The following is a 26,896-nucleotide window of genomic DNA, read 5'->3' on the forward strand; positions in this document are numbered from 1 at the left end:
AAAATTTTGGCAAATCAACACAGCACTTTGGAATACAATGAAACGATGTTGCAATCGGATTCATGTGTCACTCCAATGATCATTTCGACTGCAAAAATACCACTTAAGGACGAAATCAAGTTACTACCTTTTCATCAGAGTGTATGGCAGAGCCAGTTGTCTCACACAAATTAATATGGTTTTTAAAATTATGTAATTTCCTTCTTTTAGAGTGTGTTCCATCTTGTAAGCGGCTGAGTCAACGCGGCAGAGCAATTATGTATATATAAAATGGGCTCTGCTTCCTGATGAGGTTGGTCCCAAACCACTCACGAAAAGTTCTAAAATTTTACTTTAAGAAGCTCACACATGCCGGGGCTCCTGGGTGGCTGAGTCAGTTAAGCATCTGACTTCGGCTCAGCTCATGATCTTGCGGTTCATGAGTTCGAGCCCCGCATCAGGCTCTATGCTGACAGCTTGGAGCCTGGGACCCGCTTCGGATTCTGTGTCTCCTTCTCTCTGCTCCTCCCCAGCTTGTGCTCTGTCTGTCTCTGTCTCAAAGATAAATAAACACTTAGAAAAAAAAAAAAAAACATTAAAAAAAAAGAAGCTCAAACTTGCCAAACACAAATTAAAGTGAATTTTTCAAGTGTTGGTAAGTCTTCCATAAACATGGAAGCCCTCAATGTAGATGATATACGTAGTTCTCTTTTTTTTTTTTTTTTTTTTGAACCAATGTAACCTATTCCAGTTCAAATACCACTGGCTTATTTTTCCTGCTTTTCTGTGCTGGCTTGTACTGCCTATAGAATGTTGAACACACATGGCAAAAGTAAGCACGCTTTTCTTGTCTCTAATTTTAAATTTTGGTCTTTTTAAATGTTTATTTTTTGAGACAGAGAGAGACAGAGTACGAGCAGGGGAGGAGCAGAGAGAAAGGGAGACACAGAATCTGAATCAGGCTCCAGGCTCCGAGCCGTCAGCACAGAGCCCGACGCGGGGCTCAAACCCACGAGCCGTGAGATCTTGACCTAGGTCGAAGTTGGACACTTAACCGACTGAGCCACCTAGGCGCCCCTCTAATGTATCCATTTTTATGCATCCAGTTGGATTCTGTTGGCTGAGAGGTTTTGATGATACCTACACGCATAATTCGGAAGAAGATGGCCCTCTACCTTTATCCTGCAGTCAGTCCTTGCTTTGTTCTGCATTGAGCTCATACTAACCTCATAGAATCTGTGTGTACTGTTCCTTTTTCTTTTTCTCTATTTCCAAAAGAGTATGTATTATGCATTGGTGCAATTCCTTGAACGTTTAGCAGAAGTCATCCATAAAGCTGTTATGAGTGTTGCATTTCAGGAAGATTTAAAATGCCATTCAAGAAAAAGACCGTTAAATAGAAACAATCCCTCTCTTTAAAGTCTCCCATCGAAGGGCGCCTGGGTGGCTCAGTCGGTTGAGCATCCGACTCTTGATTTCGGCTCAGGTCATGATCTCACAGCTCGGTTCGTAAGACCGAGCCCCGTGTCGGGCTCTGTGCTGACAGCACAGATCCTGCATGGGATTCTCTGTCTCTCCTCTGTCTGCTCCTCCCCCACTCACACATGTGCACACACGCTCTCTCTCTCTCTCAAAATAAATAAATTAATATTTAAAAAAAAAAAAACCCACTTCGACTGCTAGGTGAAGAATATGTTGGAAACTGGCGAACAGTGAGACTTTAGGCAGGGAAGTCAATAGGAGACATTCATGATAATCCATGAGAAACGCAGTGGGGGCTTATGCCAAGATGGTGGCAGTGGACAGTAGGATAAAGAGAAATGTATGATACTGTCATTTGCTGTTGCTGTGTTCACCCAGTCAGATGTTACACATAATTAATGGAAAATCTGGACGTTTATCATCAAAGGTAGATATTGAATGAAGAATCACAAAGCACATGAGGTGCCTGGCTGGCTCAGTCAGAAAAGCATGTGACTCTTAAGCTTGAGGTCGTGAGTTCAAGCCCCATGTTGGGTGTAGAGATGACTAAAAATAAATGAGTAAACTCAAACCAAAAACCACGATGGAATACCACTTCGTACCCACGCTAGGATGACTATCACTAAAAGGACAGGCACTAAGAAGCACTGGGGAGGTTGTAGAGAAAAGCGGACCCTTCACACGCTGCTGGCTGGAAGGTTACAGGGTACAGCCAGCTTGGAAAAGAGCTGGCAGTTTCTCAGAGTGAACTGAAAAGATGTCTACACAAAATCTTGGACACCAATGTTCACAGCAGTATTATTCATAATAGCCCCAAAGTGGAAATAACCCCAATATCCATCAACCGGTGAAGAGATAAACAGGGGGTATACCCAGACACATGGAATATTATTCGACGATGAAAAGGAATAAAGTACTCACGTTCGCTACAGCATGTACTCGCCTCGAGAACATACTAAGTGAGAGAACACAGTCACAAAAGGCCATATGTTACGTGACTCCAATTACATGAAATGTGCAGATTAGGCAAATCCATAGACAAAGCAAGGAGGGAGGGAGGCGCAAGAGGGAGGGAGAAGGCTAATGGGCAAGGAATTTTTTCGATGGGAGGGCATGAAAACGATCTAAAATTAGATCCTGCTAACGGCTGTACAACCTGTTAACATATTAAAAATCATTGGATTACATACATTAAATGGGTGAATTATATCACATGTGAATTATCTCAATAAAGCCCCTTAAAAATTATTTTGAGTTTTTGAAAATTTATTTAAGTAATCCCTACACCCAACATGGGGCGCAAACTCGCCAACACCGAGATCAAGAGTCACGTGCTCCACTGACTGAGCCAGTCAGGGGCCCCTACAATTTTTTTTTTTAATTTTTTTTTTTTTTAACGTTTATTTATTTTTGAGACAGAGAGAGACAGAGCATGAACGGGGGAGGGGCAGAGAGAGAGGGAGACACAGAATCGGAAGCGGGCTCCAGGCTCTGAGCCATCAGCCCAGAACCTGATGCGGGGCTCGAACTCACAGACCGTGAGATCGTGACCTGAGCCGAAGTCGGACGCTTAACCAACTGAGCCACCCAGGCGCCCCACCTACAATTTTTTTAATAAAATACCAATTTCTTTGATGATTTTCCATGTCACCTTGAGTCCCTTTTGATGATTTGCATTTTTTAATGTTTTTTTAAAGTTTACTTATTTTGAAAGAGAGAGAGAGAGAGGGCTTGAGCAGGGGAGGGACAGAGAAAGAGGGAGAGTGAATCCTGAGCAGGCTCCACACTGTCAGCACAGAGCCAGACGAGGGGCTCAAACTCATGAACCATGAGATCATCACCTGAGCTGAATCTAAGAGGCTAATGCTTAACCAACTGAGCCATCCATGCGCCCCTAATTTGCATTTTTCTAGGAAACTCACCATTTTGGCCTAAGATTTCTTTTTTTTTTTTTTTTATGTTTTATTTATTTTGAGAGACAGAGACAGAGTGGGAGTGAGGGAGGGGCAGAGAGAGAGACACAGACTCTGAAGCAGGCTCCAGGCTCTGAGCTGTCAGCCCAGAGCTCAATGCAGGGCTCGAACCCATGAACCGTGAGATTATGACCTAAGCCAAAGTCAGATGCTTAACCAACTGAGCCACCCAGGCACCCCTAAGATTTCTAATTATTGTTAGAAAAGGATGGATAGTTTAAATCTCTGCTCTCTGTCCCCTTTATCATTTCTAAAAAGTGTTAACTTGTGCCTCGTATTTTTCTGGTAATTTTGCCACAGGTGTTTGTTTGTTTGTTTGTTTGTTTGTTTTGACATATCTCCCTTACTGCTTATCTGTTTGGTGCTTCTTTAATTTCTGCCCTTCTGTTTTCTCTGTATTCACTCTGGTTTTCTTTTACTAAGTCTCTGAGGTTATTAGTTCACTGTTTCTTATTTAAATATATCTTATTCTCGGGGCGCCTGGTGGCTCAGCTGGTTAAGTGTCCAAATCTTGATTTTGGTTCAGGTCATGGTCTCATGGTTCGTGGGTTTGAGCCCCACATCGGGCTCTGCACTGGCAGCAAGGACCCTGCTTGGGATTCTCGCCCCCTCTGTCTCTCTCTGTCTCTCTCTGTCTCTCTCTCTCTGCCTCTGCCCTGCATATGCACACACTCTCTCTCTCAAAATAAATAAACATTAAGAAAAAAATATATATCTTATTCTCAAATACATATATTTATGGTTATATATATTTTTAAATATATAAAAAGACATTTTATTATTGTTTTGCTATCTAACAGTGAATATACTCAATTGCATTTTCTCAAATGGCAAATAAGACACAAGATAACATCTCTTTGATTCCTGAAAACCTCAATATCATCTGTCTTTGGGAGGATCCACCTTCCTACGACGTCTATGATACTGTCCACGAGGATACCAACGGTGCTTTGTAGTAAAGAACATTTTGCTAAGTTGCTCTATCATAGGCCCTTGCTCAAAGGGTTCATTTTTTTTTCTTCTAGTCTGGTTTTCAGCACTTGATCATGTGTTTCTTCATTATTATGCACAGTATCTGGCCGTGGGATAGGTTTTGTTTGTTCATACAGAACGTCCACAGAAGGGCATACTGTCGTCCTGCCATCAGATGTCAAAGCAAGCTCTACTTTGCAATCATAGTCGTCTGGAAGAGGCGAATACGTAGATTTATGACAAACACAATATAAAGCTCCATTTTGAATTGGAAATAACATGTTTCCAGATAGTTCTGTCTGATATCACCCGTTTTACTGCCGCTAATACCATGGTGACTCAAGATGCTTATCCGGTGGTGTCAAAGAAGACGACCTGGAGAAACTGCTTTTAAAATCTGCTTCCAGGCGTACCTATTTTCATCCCTGACATACGCTCACTGCGAGCTCACCATCTTACCTCCTATGGCTATGTATTTTTAACGCACTCCCAATAGCCACAGCATACGGTTTTTACATTTAGTGTCTGTCTGTATTAGCTTCTGGTGGCTGCTGTAACAAATGGCCAATAACTCGATGGCTTAAAACAACAGAAATTTTTTCTCACTGTTGTTCTCAACAGAACATCCAAAATCAGTATCTCTCTTTTGATATTTTCTACTTGATGAGTGACTATCATACTTTCCTTTCATCCTTTATGTGTTCCTTTAGTTCTTTGAACATATTTGTCATTGCTTTGTCAGTACTAAGTCCAGCATCTGGGCCCCCCTCCAACTCAAGTTCCTAGTTACTGCTTTTCTCCCTGTGTTTGGGCTATTCTCCTGTTTCTCTGCACATCATTCACACAGAGTTAGTGTGTCAGCTCTGCCGTGTATTTGCTGTATGATCTAGAGCAAGTGACTTTATCTCTCTGAGCCTTATTTTCCCCGAATGCGAGCGAGAAACTCCTCTGTGGGGAGGATTAAATGAGATCTGTCTTGTAATTTTCTGTTGGAGATGGGACATTTTAGATAATGTATTTCAGGCTTCTGAGCTCCCAGAGGCGGTGATTGTAGATTTCATCATTATTGTTGTCTGGTTGGTCATTTGGTGACTTGCCTGGACTAGTTCTGTATGTTTTGTCTTCCCCGCAGTGTGGGACAACCGAAGCCTCTGTTCAGTTTGCTTGCTTGTTTTGGTTCTTATTTTTGTTTTTAAACCAGCCTTCCTAGGGGTCACTCCTGGCTCAGCACAGCTTAGTGGCCAGTCATTAGTTGGTCAGAAGTTTTCCTTAAATACCTTGAAGGAGCGCCTTCTTTCTGCCCTTTGCCAACTGGACCTTAGAGTGTGGGCTGGGGAACACAAAAGTCAGGCAGGCTACAAGTCTGACTTGGATCTTACTTTCTGCCTCAGAGGCCCTCATGGTTGAGTCCTCCCCTATGTGTACACGCAGCTCTTAGTGTGTGTGTGCTTCTAGATCCCCAGGAATACGCTGGTGCTTCCCAAAGTCCCCCATGGCTATCTTGTGCCCCAGATCTTCTTAAAATTTTGGCTGGTCGCTTGCTTGTCCCAAATGGCATTGAAGCCTTAGGTGGCCATGACACTGGCCTTCCCCCAGTGCTTTGCCACTAATTGATATTATTTTCAACATCGCCTCTCAATTATGATTTTTTTTTTTTTTTTTTGCAGAGCTCCGAAATCAGGTCAGCCCCTCCAGCAGCAGTAAGGCGGCCAATTCTCATGGCTACCATGTCCTGGCCTTTGGGGGCGGGGGAAGGGAAACGGGAGTCACCTGGTAATAAAATGTCACAGACGCCATTGTTATTACTGAGGCTGTCAAGTGTTTTGTTGAATTGCCTTTCGATTTGCTGTCTGCCTTTGGTTAACTTCCAGAGTACTGAAATGGTTGTTTTTGATAATTTTACCCGTTCTTACCATTGCTTTTTTGAGCCAAGACCTTTGCCAAGATCTTGCTTCCGTCACTTGCCCTCATTCCTCACTCCTTTGTATGAGTACAAGTTTCTTCTTCCTGAAGTACATCATTAGCAATTCTTCCTGAAAGGATCTGGGAGAGACAAAACGCTTTTTTATACCTTTTTCTGAATTTTATTACTGTGGGAATCTACATGGACCTATTTTTCATTGTTTAGGATTCACAGTGGTCCTCATTTCTTGAGAATCATGGCTCAACAATTCCAGCAAACCCTTAGCCATTCTATCTTGGGCTATTACCTCTACCTCATCTCTCTGAACTATACTCTTTCTGGAAACTCTATTAGATAGATGTTGAATATTCTGGTTCTATTGTCTGTGTCTTCTAACTTCTTTTTCTTTTTTTTTTTTAATTAAAAAAAAATTTTTTTTAATGTTTATTTAGTCTTGAGTCAGAGAGAGACAGAGCATGAATGGGGGAGGGTCAGAGAGAGAGAGGGAGACACAGAATCCGAAGCAGGCTCCAGGCTCCGAGCTGTCAGCACAGAGCCCGATGTGGGGCTCACCCCCATGAACCGTGAAATCATGACCTGAGCCGAAGTCGGACACTTAACCGACTGAGCCACCCAGGCGCCCCTCCTAACTTCTTTTTCATATTTCTTTCATCATTTCAGCTCTCTGTACTTGTTGAAATCTCGTATTACAGTTCTCTGACCCTCTCTTCTACGGTGTTCAGTCTGCTGTTCAATCCATGTTTTGAGGGCTTTATTATGATCTTTGTTTTAATTACTACATTTTTCATTTTTAGAAACTCTACTTGGTTCTTTGTCATAAACAAAGGATTTTTTTTAATAAAGATTTTTTTTTAAGTAATCTCTATACCCAACGTGGGTCTAGAGCTCACAACCCAGAGACCAAGAGTCATGTGCCCATCAACTGAGCCAGCCAGACACCCCTCCACAGAGTTTTAGGGTGTTTATTTTCTTATCGTTTGGATTTCTTATTTTACATCTTTAATCATAATCAATATATTGAATTTTATGCTCCCTTTCATTTTATTGTATAATCTCAAGATGGGGTGCTCCAGTTATCCTAATTGCTGTGCCTTTGAGTCTTATTTTTTAAGTTTTTATTTACTTATTTTGGGGGGTGGGGAGAGCAGGGGCAGGAAAGAGAAGGAGAGAGAGAATCCCAAGCAGGCTCTGCGTTGTCAGCACAGAGCCCGTTGCCGGACTCAACTTATGAACTGGGAGCTCATCACCTGAGTCGAAATCAAGAGTCAGACACTCAACCAACTGAGCCACCAAGATGCCTCCTTTGAGTCTTACTTGTGGAGTATGTGTCTCCTCAAGGGCTCTGACATTTCTTAACTGTAAACTCATCATTTGTGTTTGCTTTTTGTTTTAAGAACCCCTTATAGTCTGGGGGCATACCTTTAGGGCTCCTCCCTACCCCCATTCTCACTTTTTTCTTCTTCTTCTTCAGGAGCATCTTTGTTTCTGTTGATTTCTTGGCTTGCAAGAAATTACTGAGTAAGAAATTACTGAGCCATTCCTGTGGAGTGATCTGGAATCCCACGCAAGTGTGAAACTAGGTCAGGGGCTTTGAATTCTCAGGCTGAGGGAGACAAATTTGCTTATCACCCTCCGGTAGACACATTACCTCTAGGTGGACCTTTAATGGACAGTGGCTTTTCAAGGGTCAACTTTACAGGACTCTTGGGTAAAATTTCCATTTTAGGTGGGTCCGGGCTGCCATATTTAGCCAAAAAAATTTGTTTATGTATATAAACAAATGCATATATCTGTCTGTTCATATACATACATACACACATACATACATATATACATACATAAATGGGCATCCTATATTATTTTTTTCTGGCAACCCTAATCCAGGGCCTCATTTCCTGTCATTCCTGGCTACCAACCTTCACTGACACCTAAGGAAAGACACATTATCAACTGGATGAGGTTTTGGGGTGATGGTGGGGTTCGGAGCTGCCGGCCAAGAAAGAACTCTTGAAGACGTCTTTGGTGCAAAAAGGTGACTTTATTAAAGCACGGAGCTGGGGGGCGCCTGGGTGGCTCAGTTGGTTAAGTGTCCGACTTCGGCTCAGGTCATGATCTCACAGTTCATGAGGTCGAGCCCCACGTTGGGCTCTGTGCTGACAGCTCAGAGCCTGGAGCCTGTTTCGGATTCTGTGTCTCCCTCTCTCTCTGCCCCTCCCCAGCTTGCACTCTGTCTTTCTCTTTTTCTCAAAAATATATTAATAAAATAAAATGAAAAAATTAAAGCATGGTACAGGGCCTGTGGGCAGAAAGAGCTGCACTGGGGTTGTGAAGAGGGGCTCCTTATATACTATGGGGCTGGGGACGGTAAAGTCAAAAGGGAAGTTTCCAAAGAGATTTTCATAGGCTAAAGACTCACAGATTACTGCAGCCTTAGCTATTGTCAGCTAAGGTTTTCGTTCCCTCTTAAGACAATAAGTAGGGAGTTCCTGGACTTTAGGCTATTGATGGGATTGCCTTTTTCTTGTAAACTGGTGGAGACTCTTATCAGTTTAACCATTTGTTTTTTGTCCTTTCCTGTTTTGGGGTAGCCAGGGAGTGTCCAAGGAATATCCTACATGAACCACCTTGAAAGGGGGGGGAGGGGGGCGGGGTGCTAGCTTGTACTTTGCTCTCAGCCTGCGGTTATGCTCCCTCATCAAACTCACTGGCTGTCATCTACCCTATTTAGGCCCCTCTTTGTTCCTAGGCTCCTGGGATTTCTCTTCCATGGGGGCTCAGCTGTGCATCTAAAATAAAATTTAAAAATTTTATGGAACATTTCAGAGAATTTCACGAGCAGGGTTTTCCAGTTATCTTAGCCTGCCAAATCAGAGACATATGGAGAGGTTTTTCAGAACAAGCTTTCATAGCCCCTCTCGTCCTGCCAAAATTCTGATACAGCTTGCTAGGGAGTATGGCAAAATCCGAGTGGAGCTGGGGCCAGAAACGGGGTGGAGGTGGGGACCATTCCTGTGTAATCTAAAAACACCACAAGGGCGCCTGGGTGGCTCAGTCGCTTAAGTATCCAACTTCAGCTCAGGTCATGATCTCACAGTTCATGAGTTCAAGCCCCACATCGGGCTCTGCACTGCCCTGACAGTACGGAGCCTGCTTGGGATTCTCTCTCCCTCTCTCTCTGCTCCTCCCTGACTTGTAATTGCTCAATAAAAGGTCATTTTCCCTTCCCCTAAAACAGGAAGGAGTTGCTCCCTATGGCCCCATAGCCTGGGCAGACTCACCCCAGGGTGTGGACCACGGGCATTCCACAGCCCCGTCCACGGCTCTGAGCACCTTGATGGAGGTCAAGTGGGAAGCTTGTGGGTTGGCCTAGATTCCATTCTGTGGATGTGGACCCACAAGTGCTGGATGAATGGGCCAGTCTGCCTGGAGGACAGGCCCTAGGGGGTGCCCCAGGGTTCTGTATTAGGCCCCACCTATTTATCTGTTGAGGGCGTGGCACAGAGTTGAGAAGGATTAGGAACTCCTTGAGTGACAGTCATGACCAGGACCCCTTTGGTCTCTTCTGCCCCTCCTGCCTCCCCCATCTGTCCTCAGACTCTCAGACTCTCCCTGGAGGGCTCCTCCTCCAACAGAGCTGCCCACCCCGGGGACCTCAGCTCCCTGTGTCCAAGTCTCCAGCCCAGACACGGACTCCCCTTCCCCAGCATCCTGCCCTCCTTCTGTGACTCCGCCTCCAGAGTGTCTTCCTCACTCACCAGCTGCCCACGCTGGATACCTGGGAGGCGCTTTGGACTCCGCCCTCCCCCTTCTGAATCTGGTTAGTCACCAAGTGTCCTGGATGGAGTCCGCCCCCGGGCACCTCTGCAGTCAGGCCTCCCCACCGCCCTCTGGGTTGTCACACCTCCCCACTCACCCGAGGATGGCGGCCCCTGAACCCGATCAGGGCCTCAGTCTTGCTTTGTCTGCTTCCGACAGTGTTCTGTTTTGCTTCTGTTTTTAAATGGGTCAACGCTCTAAACCAGATTTCTCATGCAAAGAAAGGATTTTGGATGCTCTTTTTTAAATTTTTTAAAATGCTTATTTATTTTTGAGAGAGAGCGAGTGAGCGAGCATGAGCGGGGGAGGGGCAGAGAGAGAGGGAGACACAGAATCCGAAGCAGCTCCAGGCTCCGAGCTGTCAGCACAGAACCCGACGTGGGACTAGAGCTCCCGAACCGGGAGATCATGACCTGAGCCAAAATCAAGAGTCAGACGCTCAACTGACTGAGCCACCCAGGCGCCCATGGATGCTCTTGAGAAGTTCTCTTCTGTTTCCAGGGGGCAGCTGTTCCCTTCAGAGGGGACTCCTGTCTCCCCTGATGATCAGAGACCCCCACCAGGCTGCCCTGCCCCTCGGCACTTGACGCTAAGGCTCCTCTTTCCAGTTCATCACCACCCTCACTGCTCCCAGCTGATATGCCAGCATTGTTCACGCCATTTGGTGGCTTGCTCAAGTCCTAGACAAAATCAGCTTCCTTAACCTGGCACTCAAGGCCCTTCCTCATGCCACTCAGGCCGCCTCTCCAGCCTCACCCCAGTGCTTCTGCAAACCTACATGGGCCCCAGAAATCCCGAGCACCCCTGCCTTCCCAGGGCCTTCCTGCACTTCAGCTGGGCTTTTGGTTCTCAAAAGTTCAGTACAGTTCACAAACGGCTGTACACAAAGTGAGTCCAAGGAGTATAAAACTGTGCCCCAGTGGGCCATCTTTGAGACTTCCCCCAAACGTTTTATTACGATAAACTTCAAATATTAAGAAAAGTTGAAATAATGGGTTCATGAGCCCCTTACGCCCACCATCTATATTCAAAGATTGTTAACATAATTGCCCGCGTGTGTATACGGCTGGTTGGCCGGATTTGCTGAAACCTTTCAAAACTGATTCCCAAGCATCGTAACATTTCACTTCCTGAACACATTGAAGACTTCAACATGCATCACCTAAAACCGCGTCCTCTCCAAAACCACAATCCCATTATCAGACTCAAGAAAATGAACAATCACTCCCGGTATGATCTCATATCTAGTTCACAGTTAAGTTTCCTCAATAATCTCAGAAGAGTATTTTACAGCTGTTGTGTTGTGTTGGCCACATTAGTAACCAAGTACCCCATGGCTACTTCCTGTTGGGTCTCTTTATTCTGTTGCTCTGAAACATGGCCACCACCAATCCTTCTCAACCTGACTTAATTTAAAAAAATTTTTTTTAGTTTGTTTGTTTACTTATTTCTCCCAGGGGAGGGGCAGAGAGAGAGGGAGAATCCCAAGCAGGCTCCACTCTGTCAGCACAGAGCCCAATGCGGGGCTCAAACTCACGAACCTTGAGATCATGACCTGAGCCGAAGTCAAGAGTCAGATGCTTAACTGACTGAGCCACTGAGGTGCCCCCCTTTTTTTTAATGTTTATTTATTTTGAGAGAGAGAGAGAGCATGGGAGGGGCAGAGAGAGAGAGAGAGAGAGAGAGAGAAAGAGAATCCCTAGCAGGCTCCACCCTGTCAGCACAGAGCCCCATGGGGGCCTCGAACTCATGAACCAGGAGATCATGACCTGAGCCAAAACCAAGAGTCAGATGCTCAACTAAGATGCCCAGGTACCCCCCAGCACACACTTTTTCATGGACACACACTCCTCTGGTCCCTTGCTTCTTTCCATCCCATAATCTCAGAGATGACATCATTCCCATAGATGAGATGCTTTTCTCATCCCATTTCTGCAACTGTTTTTAAGTAAAATATACATACACACATATACATGTTCATATCATAAGGGAAAAGCATTGTGCTGCCCTCCACGTAACTACCATCCTGACCTCTAACATTACAGTTTTGCCTGCTTTTGTACTTCTATAGACAGGGCTCAGGGTATTTTGTCTTCTGTGTCTAGTTTCTTTTCCCCTCCATTACGTCTGTGAAATTCACCCATGTTGTATAGTTGCAACTGATTCCTCCTCTCTTCTGTGAGCTACTCCATTGAATGAACATGCGACCATTTATTTATCCGTTCTACTGTGGATGGGCATCTGGGCAGGTTCCAAGGCTTCATGATAACTAATAGTGCTGCCTTGAACGTTCTACAGACAGGCCCGACTTGGGGTTTTTCAATTTTATGATGGTGTGAGAGCAGTGTGCATTCAGTAGACGCGGTACTTGGAATTTAGAATTTGGATCTTTTCCCGGTCTAGCGACGTGTAGGATGGTCCTCTCTCGTGACACTGGGAGGTGGCAGCTTCCCATCAGCCACACAATCATGAGGGTGAATGACCGATGTACAGCCAACCCTCCTGTGCCCAGGGAGGCATTCTGCTTCTCACTGTCTGAACGGCATTCAGGATGTCACAGGAGTCAATGTGTTATTATAAAACAGGCTTTGTGTTAGATGATTTTTGTCCAAGTAGGGGCGAATGTAAGTGTTCTGAGCACGTTTAAAGTCCGCTAGGCTAAGCTACGATGTAGGTTAGATATATTACATGCGTTTTCCACTTTAAGTGGAAAACATACAATGGGTTGATCAGGACGTAATCCTGTAGTAAGTCAAGGAAGATCTTTGTATAGGTGTTTCGATGAACAAAAGTCTTTTAAGCATTTCTGATTAATCTCAGCTCAGAGTGGATCCCCCATTCGATTTTAGGGCTGCACAGTATACCAGCGTGTGGATGAACCCTAATTTATTATTTTTTTATTTTTTTAACATTTATTTATTTTTGAGACAGGGAGAGACAGAGCATGAACAGGGGAGGGTCAGAGAGCGGGAGACACAGAATCTGAAACAGGCTCCAGGCTCTGAGCTGTCAGCACAGAGCCCGATGCAGGGCTCGAACCCACAGACCGCGAGATCATGACCTGAGCTGAAGTCAGACGCTTAACCGACTGAGCCACCCAGGCGCCCCATGATGAACCCTAATTTAGAGACACTGAAATTGCTTCCAACTCTTTCGCTGAAATAATTGTGTACATATACCATTTCCTACAAACATGAATGTATCTGAATATTAAATATTAGAGGTGGGGGGGGGCGTCTGGGGGCTCAGTCGGTTGAGCGTCGGACCCTTGATTCTGGCTCAGGTCATGATCTCACAGTTCATGAGTTTGAGCCCCACATTGGGCTCTGTGCTGACAGTGCAGAGCCTGCTTGGGATTCTCTCTGTCCCTCCCTTGCACACATTCTCTTTCTCTCGCTCAAAAATAAGCAAACGTTAAAAAAAAAAATACTAGAGGTGGAACTGCTGTGTCTTAGGGTTCTGTAGAAGGTTTGTTCCATCACTAAAATACAATCTAAAACTACTCTGCTAATCTAATCTTTTCTCCCAGTGGTTCTCAATAGAGGCACCCTTAGTATTTGAGCCAGTCCAAAGAATCAAATTCCCTAGGGACGCCTGGGTGGCTCAGTCAGTTAAGCATCTGACTCTTGGTTTTGGCTCAGGTCATGATCTCATGGTTTGTGAGTTCGAGCTCCATATCGGGAGGCTGCTTGGGATTCTCTCTACCCCTCCCCTGCTTGTGCTCTCTCTGCCTCTCTCAAAATAAATAATTAAACTTTAAATAATTAAAAAAAAAAAAAGAATAAGATGCACTATATGTCAACTGCACTCTCTAAGTCATTGAGTGACTGAAGAAAAAAAAAAGAAGGAAAAAAAGCATCCACGTTTTCCCCCAGCTGGGAAGAGTGTACTTCCTTATTGTGGACCGTTGTTATAACCAAGGTAAAAACTGCCTCATCAGTACTCTTGATTCCTTCTCTGTCTCTGTTGGAATACCACCAGTGATGGGGATCTCACTACCTCACACAGCAGTGCCTCTATTTTCAGACAGCTTTTGTCACTGTCCAGTCACTCCTTGTCTTGTACCTTTCAGCTATTGCCCAAGTCCAGTCCGCCCAGCATGCCTCTCTGCAGCCTCCAGAGTTTTCCCTTCTCCTGGCTAAAAATCCTCAGGTCTTCCTCATTTTACACACAGGACATGGTCTCCAGACTTCTCAGCCCACTGGGAACGGGTGGCATTTTACTTCTCTACCTCTAAAACTAAACTGCTCAGAGCTGATACCCACCCCCCTCCCCCACCAGTCAGAAGCATGCACTTTTCTTGACTTGGCCTTTATTGAGTCAAACTTATGTGGTTTCTAGCGATGGAAACCAACTCAAACTGGCTTAAGAAAAATAAGGCAAAACAAAAATCAAATTCAGTGGCTCACAAAGGAGTTCCAGCTTAGCAACCCCAGGAAGGGAAGCTTTGCCTCCCTGCATTCAGGCATCAATGGCGAGGAAGGGTACTGATTGACCTGCTGGGTCACGTGCAAGCCACCTGGATTGATTGCTGTCCCCAGGAGGCTGGGTACCATGCTTGTCCAAGCCTGGATCCTGTGTCCTTTCTCGCTTACAGTGGCAAATGGGAGAGTGCAAGAGACACTGCGATTCTGACAGGGTAACACCAGTGGATGTCTGTCACATTGCCTTTAAAGGTGGGTGACATTTGCTTCCGGGGGTGCGGAGCTCACTGCGTCTCAGAACAACTTTCACAGGCGAGTACAAATTCCACATCAGCACAGTCTATTTTTATTTTTATTAAAAAAACTTTGTTTTGGGGCGCCTGGGTGGCTCAGTCGGTTAAGCGGCCGACTTCAGCTCAGGTCATGATCTCGCGGTCCGTGAGTTCGAGCCCCGCGTCGGGCTCTGTGCTGACAGCTCAGAGCCTGGAGCCTGTTTTGGATTCTGTGTCTCCCTCTCTCTGACCCTCCCCCGTTCATGCTCTGTCTCTCTCTGTCTCAAAAATAAATAAATGTTAAAAAAAAAAAAAAAAAAAAAAAAAACTTTGTTTTAATGTTTATTTATTTTTGAAGGAGAGACAGAGCGCTAACAGGGGAGGGTCAGAGAGAGAAGGAGACACAGAATCTGAAGCAGGCTCCAGGCTCCGAGCTGTCAGCACAGAGCCAGATGCGGGGCTCGAACTCAAGAGCCGTGAGATCATGACCTGAGCAGAAGTCAGACGTCCAACCGACTGAGCCACCCAGGCGCCCCCACATCAGCACAGTTTAAAGCCAAGTCTCACTTACCTAGAAGTAATGCTACTAGCTTTAAAAAAAAATTCATTTATTCAGCAAGCATGAGCTGCATACCCATTTGCCTGCAGGAGGGTAGGTGGACGGGGTAGAAGCGAACCCCACGTGGCCCTGGGACTGGAGGACCCATGGCACAGTGGGGGAAGGCAGACACGCCAATAGACTGTGCTGAGGAATCCGTGCTGTGAGAGGCTCCCTGGAGGCGGCGGCATTTGCAGTGAGCATAGAAAAGGAGTGGGTGGTTGTCTGGTGGGCATGTGGGAGCAGTGGGGACCGAGAGGGAAGGACATTCTGGGAAGAGGGAACGGCACATGCAAAGGCACAGAGGTGAGCAAGGACTTGGGAGTGCCTGGCAGTGTAGGGAGGACTCAGTGTCCGGGACAGGCTGGGGCTGGTCAGCACCCGATGGTGACCTCCAACCAACCTCCAACCAACCTCCAACCAAGTGTGGTGATGATGCCTGTGGCCCCAGGGTCGCCAAGCTCCCCGGATTTTACAATACAAATAGTCAATCAGATCCCGGGCCTCGGGGACTCAGGAAGTTCAGCGTCTCCCCCACCAAACACCCCTGAGGTCTCCCAGGGAGGGGTTCCAGCTCAACCTCTTCCGTCACCACTTGCCTGACTTGCTCCTTCCCATAATCTTGTCCCTCTCCCTATTTTTTTCCAGCTCTCTGATCCTCTTTACCCCCCAAGATGTGGACCTCCCCAAGACTTCTACCCAAGGCTTGAGCTGTGAGAGCAGAATTCCAGTGCAAGAAAGGAAAACTGGAAATGGGTACGGAAGGTCTCTCCCTGGCATGGACTCAACCCTCGTCTTGTACCCTTCAGGACCCCATCCCTCAGCACCCTTCAAACCCTCCCTTCCCTTTGGTCTCAGCTCGTTGCTAGAAAAACAAATTTAGAGGGGCGCCTGGGTGGCTGAGTTGGTTTAGTGTCTGACTCTTGATTTTGGCTCAGGTCATGATCGCAGTGTGAGTTGGAGCCCCGCATCAGGCTCTGCGCTGACAGCATGGAGCCTGCTTGAGATTCTCTGTCTCCCTCCCTTGGACCCTCCCCTGCGTGGGCTCTCTCTCTCTCTCAAAAATAAAAACATTTTAATTTTTTTAATGTTTATTTATTTTTGAGAGAGACAGAGTGCGGGGGGGAGGGGTGCAAAGAGAGAGGGAGACACAGAATCTGAAGCAGTCCCAGGAATGAGCTCTGTCTCCCGCCTGGTGCCCCTGGGAAGCTAGTGGGGGGAGTTTCAAGGTAGCACTGTGGCCCACAATGCTGCCGGAGGTTCACGGATCCCCACTAAGGCTCCATTATACTCCCTGTTACTACTCAGGAGCCTCGTCCTCAGATGGCTGGAGTTGACCCAAGCATCACAGCCTTCCTGTGCTCAGAGAGCCTGCAGAGAAGGGACAAGATTAGCCCTGCCCTCCAGGCATTTGCTGTTTGGCAGGTCACACAGAAATCCCTAAGGCTCTTGAGGAAAGGTGTTCCCAGTGTCGAAGGACAGCCGTTGCCCTGGGGAAGGGGAATTTGGTGGCTTGGAATCCAGGGCGTGGGGGAGACAAACCTCACTGTATACTCATGGATGGATTTTGAATCTTGCCCACTGTGCACATAAAGTTTACTTTCATAAACGTTTTATCTATGTGAACGTGGACACATACGTATGTACACTTTTGTATCAGAAGAGTAAGAACGTCAAGAGTGGGGAGTATAGAAGCTGAGCGTCGGGGGAATCACCAGATGTGTGAGGCTGTAACGGAGGCGCCGGGGTGGGCAGTCCTGCCAGGGGAGGGGCCCTCCAGGGAGAGTCTGAGGGTCAGGAAAGGGCTGAGGACAGAATAGGGGTCGGGGGCGAAGACAGCAAGCCACGGTTTTAAGGGGCAGAAGAGACCACAAGGGTCCTGGTCGTGACTGTCACTCAAGGGGTTCCTAATCCTTCTCAACTCTGTGCCACGCCCTCAACAGATAAATAGGTGGGGCCTAATACAGAACCCCGGGGCACCCCTTAGGGCCTGTCCTCCAGGCAGACTGGCCCATTCATCCAGCACTTGTGGGTCCACATCCACAGAATGGAATCTAGGCCAACCCACAAGCTTCCCACTTGACCTCCATCAAGGTTCTCAGAGCCGTGGACGGGGCTGTGGAATGCCCGTGGTCCACACCCTGGGGTGAGTCTGACCCGAGCCTGCCAAGCTCATGGGGCTTTAATGAGTTCATCCTTCCTTTCTAAGGCCAGACTGTCCAATGTGGGAGCCACAAGCTACCTGTGGCTATTTAAATTTCAGTGCCAATTAATTAAAATTAAATGAAAATTAGGGGCGTCTGGGTGGCTCGGTCAGTTGAGCATCCGAGCCTTGATTTCAGCTCAGGTCATGATATCACAGTTCATGGGACCGAGCCCCAAGTGGGCTCTGTGCTGTCAACGTGGAGCCTACTTAGGATTCTCTCTCCCTCTCTCTATGCCCCTCCCACACTCCCTCTCTCTCTCCCAAATACGTAAAAAACATAATAAACCACCGCACACCAGTCAGAATGGCTAAAATTAACCACTCAGACAATGACAGATGCTGGCAAGAATGCAGAGAAAGAGGAACCCCTTCGCACTGCTGGTGGGAATGCCAACTGGTGCAGCCACTCTGGAAAACAGTGTGGAGGTTCCCCAAAAAATTAAAAATAGAACTACCCTATGACCGAGCAATTGCACTACTGGGTATTTACCCAAGGGATACAGGTGTGCTTTTTTGAAGGGGCACATGCACCCCAATGTTTATAGCAGTGCTATCGACAATAGCCAAAGTATGGAAAGAGCCCAAATTTCCATCGATGGATGAATGGATAAAGAAGATGTGGTCTATACATACAATGGAGTATTACTCGGGGATCAAAAAGAATGAAATCTTGCCATTTGCAACTACGTGGATGGAACTGGAGGGTATTATGCTAAGCGAAATTAGTCAGAGAAAGACAAATATCCTATGACTTCATACATATGTGGGGTTTAAGATACAAAACAGATGAGCATAAGGGAAGGGAAGCAAAAATAATGTAAAAACAGGGAGGGGACAAAACCTAAGAGACTCTTAAATATGGAGAACAAACTGAGGGTCGCTGCAAGGGTTTGGGGTCGGGAGATGGGCTGAACGCGCAAGGCCATTAGGGAGGACACTTGTTGGGATGAGCACTGGGCGTTGCACATAGGGGATGAATCACTGGAATCTACTCCCGAAATCATTATTGCACTACATGCTAACTAACTTGGATGTAAATTTGTTCTTAATTCAAAAAATAAAACCATAAAATTAAATGAAAATTAAAAATCTGTTCCACACAGCCGCACTAGCTACCTTTCAAGGGCTCAACAGCTCACTGACGTCTTCAAGTGTTTCTGATTTTGCATACTATAATAATCTGAAATTTCTCTCCTCACAAACACCTGAAAATGGTCAATGAAACAGAACAGAAATGATCTCAAATGCATGGCTGAGTTCGCACAAAAGAAAGAGAAGTCGTCAGATGCCAGAAACAAGAGGGCACTGTCCCCCGCAGATGACAGCTAATGAGCTCACCCGGCTTCTGTCCCCGGGGTGAAGAAAGGGTGAGCAGCAGGGGCTTATGCTTAGCGCCCTTGTGGGGACAGGAGCCATCCTTGGGGCACACCCAGGGCTAGAGGTGGACCTGAGAACTCTGAAAAGTGAAAGGGGAAACCTGAGAAAATGTGTCCATCTACAGGGAGGTGGGTGACAAGCAAGCTTGTCTGTTTCAGCCAGAGAATCCCAAACTCCCAGCCCAGCATCACGTGGTTTACCGGGCTGGGACAGTCCAGAAACTCTCAAGCCAAACGCTGACATAAATACCGAGCCTGGTCTGGTGATACTCCTGGGGAATAAGCCAAGGGGAAAAGCTCTGAAGCCATACTCCATTTTACCCAGGCTGTGATGGATTCTACTGGAGGAAAGGATAATTAAGAACCAGCCACTGTGAGGATAAGCTTACGCTGAGAAATGTCAAAATCCCGGGGCGGGGCGGGCGCAATTCGGATTGAAACTCAGCACAACAAACAGAAGATGACAATGATCTGAAAGACATCAAATGAGTCTTAAAAACGAATATAGGCTGGCTGGCTCAGGCAAAAGAGCATGTAACTCTTGATCTCAGGGTCGTGAGCTCAAGCCCCACGTTGCGTGTAGAGATTAAATTTAAAAAAAAAAAAAAAAAAAAGAGAATATATATACTTACCTGGCAGGGGAGATACCATGATCACGAAGGTGGTTTTCCCAGGGTGAGGCTTATCCATTGCACTCTGGATGTGCTGACCTCTTTGATTTCCCCAAATGTGGGAAACTCGACTGCATAATTTGTGGTAGTGGGGGACTACGATCGCGTTTTCCCCTGTAGAAAAAAAAAATGAATATAAAAAGTGTTGGCCTTTGGAGGGAAGGAGAGACTGGGTGTGAGCACGAGGGAGACTTCCGTGGATTCTAGAATGTTCTGAGTTCTGACTCTAGTGCTGGTTCCAAGGCTTGGTTCACTTTTGGAAATTTGGTGAGGTATGCATCTATGATTAGTACATTTCTCCAGATGTATGTTATAATTCAATTAAAATGATTTAACAAATGATTAAAGGGAAAAATGTTAGGAATCAGAACTCTAAAGAATAAGACATCATTCATGGTGGGGAGGCAGGTGTGTAGAAGAATCAAGTAGAACTTTTATTATTTAAAAAAAATTTTTTTTCTATGTTTATTTTTGGGAGACAGAGAGAGACAGAGTGTGAGTAGGGAAGGGGCAGAGAGAGAGCGAGACACAGAATTCAAAGCAGGCTCTAGGCTCTGAGCTGTCAGCACAGAGCCCGACGCGGGGCTCGAACCCACGAACCGTGAGATCATGACCTGGACCGAAGTCGGACGCTCAACCGACTGAGCCACCCAGGCGCCCCTCAAGTAGAACTTCTAAAAATGAAACAGGCGTTCCATGAAACAAAATTTTAAAAAAGGAAATGAGCTGTATAACAGGTTAAAGTAGCTGAAATCAAAACTAGTAAGCTGGGAGACATGTCTGAGGAACAGATTCTCTATGCCCAGAATGCACAGAAAACCAAAATGAGAGGAAATACAAAGGAGAAGTTAGAAGGCATAGAAGAGAGAATAACAAACGTCAACATAGGTCTAGTAGGATCCAATAAAGAGAGAGAAAGAATGGGGGAAGGACAATATTTAAAGACAGAATGATTGCTCAATTTTCAGAACGGACAAAAGATACAAGTTTAAAGACCCAAGAAGCATAAACCCGACCCGTGTTTAGAAAGGGTAAGTCTTCGGGGCACCTGGGTGGCTCAGTCAGTTGAGCGTCATGATTTCACATGAGCGGCTCAAGTCATGATCTCACAGTTTGTGGGTTCGAGCCCCACGTCGGGCTCTGTGCTGATAGCTTAGAGCCTGGAGCCTGTTTCGGATTCTGTGTCTCCCTCTCTTTCTGCCCCTCCCCTGCTCGTGCTCTGTCTCTGTCTGTCTCTCTCTCTCTCTCAAAAAAAAAAAAAAATAATAATAAGCATTAAAAAAAAAAAAGAGGGGGCGCCTGGGTGGCGCAGTGGTTAAGCGTCCGACTTCAGCCAGGTCACGATCTCGCGGTCCGTGAGTTCGAGCTCCGCGTCAGGCTCTGGGCTGATGGCTCAGAGCCTGGAGCCTGTTTCCGATTCTGTGTCTCCCTCTCTCTCTGCCCCTCCCCCGTTCATGCTCTGTCTCTCTCTGTCCCAGAAATAAATAAATGTTGAAAAAAAAAATTAAAAAAAAAAAAAAAAAGAGTAAGTCTTCATTTCAAAACCATCGCGGTGAACACGCATAACAAAAGCAAAAAGGAAAAAAGAAGTTTAAAGCTACCAGTGGCACAACCAGGGCTGATTATCTGACCATAATAAGACTGATGGCAGAGGGGCGCCCAGCTGGTTCAGGCAGTAGAGCATGTGACTCCCGATCTCAGGGTTGTGAGTTTGAGCACCACACTGGGCACAGAGCTAACTTTAAAAAATAAAAAAAATAAGAAGGGTTCCAAGGTCCTTGTTTCGTTTGGGATTAATTTTTGGCTTTGTTGAATCAAAGATGCATGCCAGAAATCGACAACTTCTAAAATTTTGAAATAGAATTATTATTATAAGAAAGGTTGGGGGAAGGAATAAAAGATACTAACCAATTTCCATGTGATGACATAAATAATTCAAATACGTCTGTAATCACAATAAATGAAAATAGACTAACTTGCCAATTAAAGGGTTATATGATTATACACTATTCATAATATTTGACCATATGCTATTTACAAGAGGCTCACCTAAAAACATAAAGATTCAAAAAGACTAAATGTCAGGAGATGAGGGAAAAACATATGAGGCAAGGTGCCTAGGTGGCTCGGTTGGTTAAGCGGCCAGCTCTTGATTTTGGCTCAGGTCATGATCCCAGGGTCATGGGATTGAGGCTTGTGTCGGGCTCCATACTGAGTATAGAGCCTACTTAAGATTCTTCTCTCCCTCTGCCCCCTCTCTCCCCTGCCCAGTTTCTCTCTCTCTCTCTCTCAAATAAATAAATTAATTAATTAAAACGTGAGGCAAAAGAACATGACTACGGACCAATTCAAGCAGATTTTAAGGCTTAAACAGAAGAAAACAAAACACTGGTAGGCATAGAGGCTCACTACATAATGTTAAAAAGGATCAGTTAACCAAGACAAAAGAATTTAAACCTGTAGGCACATAACAACAGTCTCCAAATACAAAAGGCAAACATTCACAGAATTACAAACACACGTTGACAAATCCACAATCACGGTGAAATACATTAAAATACCTCTCCCACCAGTTGAGAGCTAGAGCAAGCAGGGAAGAATTAGTGTGGACATGGAAGATTTAAACCACCCTCACAGGGGCGCCTGGCTGGCTCTGTCAGAAGAGTGTGTGACTCTTGATCTTGGGGTTGTGGGTCTGGTGTAGAGATGACTTAGAAAAATAAAAAAATCTAAAAATAAATAAATAAACTACCCTCATAAAACTCCATATGAGACAGAGAATACACACGGACTATTTTCAAAAAACTGACCACATGCTAAGTCACAAACAAGTCTTAATAAATACCAAAAATCACTATCGTGCATAGCATATTCTCTGACCACAATAGAATACAGTGGGAAATCAGCAAGACAGAACATAAGCAAATCCCCATGCATTCCAAACTTGAAAATACCTTTCTAAGTATTGACTGGTCAAAGAAGATATGAAACACCATACGATAAAACAGACAGGATATGCCTACAGGAATACTTAGGGCAAAATTTACAGCCTGAAGGGGCACCCCGGTGGCTCAGTTGGTTGAGCATCCAACTCTTGATTTCCGCTCAGGTCATGATCTCGCAGTCATGAGATAGAGCCCGGTGTCAGGTTCTGCGCTGACAGTGTAAGGCCTGCTTGGGGTTCTCTCTCCCCGTCTCTCTGCCCCTCCCCCACTTGCGCAGTATTTCTAAAAATAAATAAATAAACTTAAAAAAAAAAAGACTTTAGGGGTGCCTGGGTGGCGCAGTCGGTTAAGCGTCCGACCTCAGCCAGGTCACGATCTCGCGGTCCGTGAGTTCGAGCCCCGCGTCGGGCTCTGGGCTGATGGCTCGGAGCCTGGAGCCTGTTTCCGATTCTGTGTCTCCCTCTCTCTCTGCCCCTCCCCCGTTCATGCTCTGTCTCTCTCTGTCCCAAAAATAAATAAACGTTGAAAAAAAAATTTTTTTTTAAAAATAAATAAAATAAAATAAAGACTTTATCAGCAAGCAAAACAAACTCCCTTTGTGCTCTCAGGATGGGCAGACCTTAAATAAGAAAACAGTTAAGATAATAACTCAGGTGAGAGAAGAGCCAGAGGGGGAAAAAAGTGTGTGTGTGTGGGGGGGGGGCTGCTGCTATTTCGAATAGAGCTGTTAGGGAGGGCTTCTCTGAGCAGAAGCCTAAAGGAGGCGAAGGTGGGCGTCCTGTGGGTATCAGGGGGACAGCAGGTGGAAAGGCCCGAAGGCTGGGGCATCAGACATACAGAGCCATCCAGCCACCTTGGCTGGGCTGAGACCCATGGGAGAGGCAGGGAGGGGCCGGAAGGTGAGTAGGTCACAGTGAAAGGCTCTGGTTTCTACTCTGGAGGACGGAGGGTCTGAGCAGAGACCACGGCATGCTTCGATTTTGGTTTTTGAGGAAAACACCACGACTGCTCCATGGCAAACAGACCAGACCAAGGAGACAGAGATGAAGCATCTTTCTTACCCAAACATTCCCACCTCTTCTCTAATATATCTGAGATCTTTCTGAACAGTTTTTTGGGATATTTTGCAAAGTCCGCACATTTTTATTATTTTGTACATTTTCTTAAATGTTTATTTTAGAGAAAGACACAGCACAGAGTGCGAGCAGGGGAAGGTCAGAGAGAGAGGGAGACACAGAATCCGAAGCAGGCTCCAGGCTCTGAGCTGTCAGCACAGAGCCCAATGAGAGGCTTGAACTCATAAGCCTCGAGATCATGACCTGAGCCAAAGTCAGACGCTCAATCGACCAAGCCACCCAGGTGCCCCCCCTTTTTTAATGTTTATTTGTTTTTGAGAGAGAGAGAGAGAGAGAGAGAGAGAGCGCACAAGCAGGGGAGAGGGAGACACAGAATCTGAAGCAGGTTCCAGGCTCTGAGCTGTCAGCACAGAGCCTGATGCGGGGCTCAAACTCTCAGAACCGGGAGATCATGACCCGAGCTGAAGTCAGACACTTAACAGGCTGAGCCACCCAGCCACCCATTTAATTTTTTTAATGTTTATTTATTTCAGAGAGAGAGAGAGAGACAGAGCACAGAGTAGGAGCAAGAAAGGGGTAGAGAGACAGGGAAAGTCTGCATGTTTTTCGTGCTAGCGAGCTACAGTTTTGGTTATAAACAAAGCATATTCAGTACTCTGTTTTCTTCTTTACTTTCATCATATATAGATGGGAGAATTCCATGAGTCAATTTCAATTTTTCTCATACTCCTATTCATTTGTATGGAAAGTCTCTGACCTACAGTAACATGCTTGTAACAGAAGCTTTGCAGTAGCTCAACACAGATGCTCACTGAGATTGACACAGGAGCGGACTGTACAGATTTGTAGAGTATCGGTATGCCTTTTCACAGAAATTGACTATTTAAATCACTGACCTTAATCTCAACCTAAAAATTACTCATATTCAGATCATCCTACATAAGTTAACCATATCACACCAACAAAACACCAACATTTCAGAACTTAAAAATAGCTGAGTACTGGGGTGCCCAGGTGGCTCACTCGCTTGAGCATCTGACCTTGGCTCAGGTCATGATTTGCAGTTCGAGGGTGCAAGCCCCACGTCAGGCTCTGTGCTGACAGCTCAGAGCCTGGAGCCTGCTTCGGATTCTGTGTCTCCCTGTTTTTCTGCCCCTTCCCCACTTGTGCTCTGTCTCCCAAAAATAAATTAAAAACGTTATAAAAAAAAGTTACAAACAATAGCCGAATGCTGCTAACTATCGCAACGACTATTATTCCTGTTTTACAGAGAACTGACAGTTGACACAATTCACTTGAGGTCACACAGCTAGTAGTAAGTGGCTTGGCCAGGATTAAACACAAGCAGTTTGAAATGCAATGCACAGGCCCCACCACTACATTAAAGGTTCCCAGAGAAACTGTTGGGCCTTCGGGGGACTTCCACCCCCAGGACCCACGGGGACTGGTAAAGACTGGGATATGCACTCTGTTGAAGGAGTTAGGGAGCAAATCAGGATCAAAGCTCATGAGGACAACCTCAGGAGAGGCTGGGCATCTAACTTTGCCAGGGAGGCATTCGCCAAGGGTATGGAACTTTCTAGGATTGGTTTCAATCTCTGGATCCTGGGTGGAAGGCAGGCTTTGTGCAGGAGAACCCAAAAGAAGGGAAAGGGTTTTTGCTAGTCGGAGCATGGCCCAAGACTGGCCCTGGATGCTGGCTGGGTAGAGTAAGGAGGATCAAGTCTGGAATCAGGGATGATCCATGGATGGTCCTCATACTGGAAGAGCCCCAGCCATCAGCCTTTTTGGAAGTCTTCCCTCTTTTTACTTCATTAATGATAAATTACACCCTTCTCCCTCATGTAGGGCCTTGTGGGATATGACTGATGACTCTTAATACGGGTTCCTGTCCCCCAGGATCTCACCTTGAGGCGACTTTGGACTGGGAGCCTTTGTAATAAAAAATATAAGGCCATTCAAGAATAAATATTAAGGTCTCAAAAAACTGGAAGAAAAGAAATAAGAATAAACAATAAGGTTTTCATTTAGTCAAGGGCACTTATGTTTTTAGAGTAATGGAGTTATGGGGCAGAGAGGTGGAGGGAGGGTCCAAGTTCAAAATGGGCAAGGAGAGAAGAAACCAAATTAGCCATAATGATGCTAGACACATAGGAGACAGGTGCTCAAAACAGATTATTGTGAAGCAAGAATTTTACCAACATTTCTTCATCTAATCTTTACAACATTAAAGAGGTAGGTGATATCCTCCCCTTTTACAGATGATAAAATTGAGACACTAAAGAGGTTAAGTAACTTGCTCGAAGTTACACAGCTAGTAAGAGGTGGAGCCCAAGTTACTTGGGGTCTATCCCATAGTAAAGTGGTTTTATCACTTGTAAATAAGAAGAGACAAAAACAGAAAATGACTTCATAGCTGCTCTGTCAATCTCAGCACTGGGATAAAGTAGCAAAACTTGCTTAAATATAAAAGTACTGGGCATACACTGCAAAAATTCTGAGGTTCTTTTACATTGTGTCTGAGAAACTACCACTGTAATTAATTCTCATTACATATCCAAGCTTTGCTTGAGCTAGATGAAATTCAAGTCCGGGTTGAATTCTTTCCCAGCACAATGACCTCTGCAAAAGCGAGATGCGCCGACTCTTGCTAGTTCAGCAACCTACACTCTAATCTCAACACCCCTGCCCTCCGCCAATACCGAAGCCCCGAGTAGACAGACCCCAGAAGTCAGAATTCCTAGCTGCACTCCCATCGCCTCGCACGCTCGGATCCTGACCCCCAATCTCACCCCTTCAGGGCCCTTCGTTCCAGTGCATTCTCAGCCAGTGCCCAGCTCGGGGGCGGGGGGGGGGGGGGAATCCTCCCTGGAGGAGGTGGCCCTTACTTTGGTGTGGACGGGCGACCCCTTGACCGAGAAGAGGGTGTCGGAGTAGGGCCAAGTGGGGCAGGCCTCCGGGGGGGGGGGGGGGGTGCCGGCCAGGTCTGGAGTACGAAAAGCTAAGCGACAGCAGGCAGTCCAGCCGGCCGGGCGCAGGGTCCCGGACCAGCCCGCGGAGAGGGCGTCAGAGCGCGCGGAGCAAGCCACCCCAGCTTCCCGAAGGGAGGGCCCGGCCTGCGCGCACGGGCTGGGCGGGGCGGGGGACAGCCGCCGGCTGCGGTGAAGCCCGGGGGGCCAGCA

The 26,896-nt window shown here is 46.1% G+C and overlaps 1 non-coding gene and 1 pseudogene across 1 annotated transcript; one reads left to right on the top strand and one right to left on the bottom strand.

The window, feature by feature from the left end:
• Nucleotides 1-4,148: 4,148 nt before the first annotated feature.
• Nucleotides 4,149-26,845, bottom strand: LOC123588824 (annotated as a pseudogene).
• LOC123589824 lies at nucleotides 19,647-19,810 on the top strand. Its single transcript, XR_006708477.1, has one exon. It is a non-coding gene; the product is annotated as a U1 spliceosomal RNA (small nuclear RNA).
• Nucleotides 26,846-26,896: the final 51 nt, after the last annotated feature.

Source organism: Leopardus geoffroyi, chromosome E3 (genome assembly GCF_018350155.1).
Source record: "Leopardus geoffroyi isolate Oge1 chromosome E3, O.geoffroyi_Oge1_pat1.0, whole genome shotgun sequence".
Classification (NCBI taxonomy): Eukaryota; Metazoa; Chordata; class Mammalia; order Carnivora; family Felidae; genus Leopardus; species Leopardus geoffroyi.